Raw genomic sequence first — 3269 nt, 5'->3', positions numbered from 1 at the left:
CATGACTATATTTGGAGATAAGGTCTTGAAAGAGGTAATTAAGTAAATATGAGATTATATGGGTGGGCCCTAATCCAATATGATAGTTAGCTTTATACAAAGAGGAGATTAGGACACAGAGACACACTACATGAAGACACAGGGAGAAGATGACCATCTATAAGTCAAGGAGAGCCTCAGAAGGAATCATATCTGCTGACACCTTGATCTTGGACTTCTATTTTCCAGAACAGTGAGAAAATATTTTCTGTTGTTTAAGTCACTGGTCTGTGGTACTTTGTTATGGCAGCTCTAGCAAACTAATACAGTCCCCCTTAGGACTTTGCAAGGGACCCATTCAAGAAAGGGTCTCTGAAGCTTAAGTTTCATTAGCTGTCTGTACCTCCCAATTTATCACTTAATTTGTTTTTATCTTGTATCATTCATTAACCATTCTAGCCAATTCAATTGTAAGCACTTTGAGGATGCTGACGGCTTTGGGAGTCTTCAACATCCACCTCATTTTTGTCTTGTCCTTCTTATGTCCCAAAGATAAAAATGAACATAGTAGGTATCTAACAGATAACATTTATTGATTTATTCGTCATGCCTACATGTAATCTCACCTGAAGTTCTTAAAGGTTTATTAAAGAGAGCATTTGCCATCTCCCTAAGATTACCTTATTTTCTGTGAAATCATAGTTATTGTTGCAGTACAGATTTTCACATACTTTTTTTGAAAGCCAGGATAATTTTGGTATACTACTAAATACTATCATAGGCTGAAATTATGAGATATAAAATGCCAAACACCAGATATCAAATAAATATTCATAAGTAAAAATAAGAAAACTAATTTATATTTAAGAAGCATATAGAGGCAAACCTCACTTTATTGTGCTTCATTTTATTGCACTTTGCAGATATTGAGTTTTTTATGAGTTGAAGATTTGTGGTGACCCTGTATTGAGCAAGTCTGTGGGCGTCATTTTTCCAACAGCATTTGCTCACTTCGTGTCTCTGTGTCACATTTCGGTAATTCTCACAATATTTCAAACTGTTTCATTATTATTACACTTACCATGGTGATCTGTGCTCAGTGATCTTTGATGTTACTATGGAAATTGTTTGGAGACACAATGAACCACACCCATATAAGACAGTGAACTTAATCAACAAATGTGTGTGTTCTCATTGCTCCACCGTCCAGCCATTACCCCATATCTCTCCCTCTGCTCCACCTCCCTATTCCCTGAGACACAATAGTATTGAAATTAGGCCAGTTAATAACCCTACAGTGGCCTCTAATTGTTCAAATGAAAGGAAGAGTTGCCTATCTCTCACTTTACATCAAAAGCTAGAAATGATGAAGCTTAGTGAGGAAGGCATGTCGAAAGCCAAGATAGGCTGAAAGCTAAGCCTCCTGCCCCAAACAGTTAGCCAAGTTTTGAATGCAAAGGAAAGTTCTTGAAGGGAATTAAAAATGCTACTCCAGTGAACACATGAATGATAAAGAGTGAAACAACCTTATTGTTGATATGGAAAAAGTTTCAGTGGTCTGGATAGAAGATCAAACCAGCCACACCATTCTCTTAAGCCAAAGCCTGATCCAGAGCAAGTCTCTAACTCTCTTCAATTCTATGAAGGCTGAGAAAGGTGAGGAAGCTGCAGAAGAAAAGTTTGAAGCTGGCAGAGGTTGGTTCATGAGGTTTAAGGAAAAAAGCCATCTCCATAACATAAAAGTACAAGGTGAAGCAGCAAGAGCTGATGTAGAATCTGCAGTAAGTTCCCCAGAAGATCTAGCTAAGATAATTAATGAAGGTGGCTACACTAAATAACAGATTTTCAATGTACATAAAACAGCCTTCTCTTGGAAGAAGATGCCATCTAGGACTTTCATAGCTAGAGAGAAGAAGTCAACACCTGGCTTCAAAGCTTCAAAGGAGAAGCTGACTCTCCTTTTATGGGCTAATACAGCTGGTGACTTTAAGTTGAAGCCAATGCTCATTTACCATTCCAAAAATCCTAGGGCCCTTAAGAATTATGCTAAATCTACACTGACTGCGCTTTATAAATGGAACAATAAAGCCTGGATGATACTGCATCTTTTTACAACATGGTTTGCTGAATATTTTATGCATACTGTTGAAACTTACTATTCAGAAAAAAAGATTCCCTTCAAAATATTACTTCTCATTGACAATGCACCTGGTCACCCAAGAGCTCTGATGGAGATGTACAATGAGATTAATGTTGTTTTCATGCCTGCTAACACAACACCCATTCTGCAGCCCATGGATTAAGGAGTAATTTCAACTTTCAAGTCTTATTATTTAAGAAATACATTTTGTAAGGCTACAGCTGCCATAGATAGTGATTCCTCTGATGGATCTAGGCAAAGTAAATTGAAAACTTTCTAGAAAGTATTCACCATTCTAGGTGCCATTAACAACATTTGTGATTCAAGAGAAGAGGTCAAAATATCAACATTAACAGGAGTTTGGAAGAAGTTGATTCCAACCCTCCTGGTTGACTTTGAGAGTTTCAAGACTTCAGCAGAGGAAGTAACTGCAGATGTGGTGGAAATAGCAAGAGAAGTAGTATTAGAAGTGGAGCCTGAAGATGTGGCTGAATTGATGCAATCTCATGGTTAAACTTTAAAGGATGAGGAGTTGCTTCTTATGGATGAGCAAAGAAAGTGGTTTCCTGAGGTGGAATCTACTCATGGTAAAGATGCTGTGAACGTGGTTGGGATGACAACAAAGGACTTAGAACATTACCCGAACTTAGTTGATAAAGCAGCAGCAGAGTTTGAGAGTATTAACTTCAATTTTGAAAGAAGTTCTACTGTGGGTAAAATGTTATCAAACAGCATCACATGCTGCAGAGAAATTATTCATGAAAAGAAGAGTAAATTGATGTGGCAAACTTCATTGTTGTCTTATTTTAAGAAGTTGCCAGAGCCACTCCAACTTTCAGCAACCACCACCCTGATCAGTCATCAGCCGACAACATTGAGGCAAAACCCCCCACCAGAGAAAAAGATTATGAGTCATTGAAGGCTGAGATGATGGTTAGCACTTTTTAGCAATAAAGTATTTTTTAATTAAGGTATGTACATTGGGTTTTTTAAGACATAATGCTACTGCAAATTTAATAGACTACTGTATAGTGTAAACATAAATTTTATACGCACTAGGAAAGCAAAAAATTTGTGTGACTCACTTAATTGTTATGTTAGCTTTATTGTGGTGGTATGGAACCAAACCTGTAATATCTCCGAGCTATGC

General features: G+C 37.4%; 1 pseudogene; it reads left to right on the top strand.

The window, feature by feature from the left end:
- The first annotated feature begins 1096 nt into the window (after positions 1 to 1096).
- On the top strand, positions 1097 to 3038 carry LOC139080876 (tigger transposable element-derived protein 1-like; annotated as a pseudogene).
- Positions 3039 to 3269: the final 231 nt, after the last annotated feature.

The sequence above is a fragment of the Equus przewalskii genome, chromosome X, assembly GCF_037783145.1.
Source record: "Equus przewalskii isolate Varuska chromosome X, EquPr2, whole genome shotgun sequence".
In the NCBI taxonomy this organism is placed as follows: Eukaryota; Metazoa; Chordata; class Mammalia; order Perissodactyla; family Equidae; genus Equus; species Equus przewalskii.
This window is presented reverse-complemented; position numbering and strand designations above follow the sequence as displayed.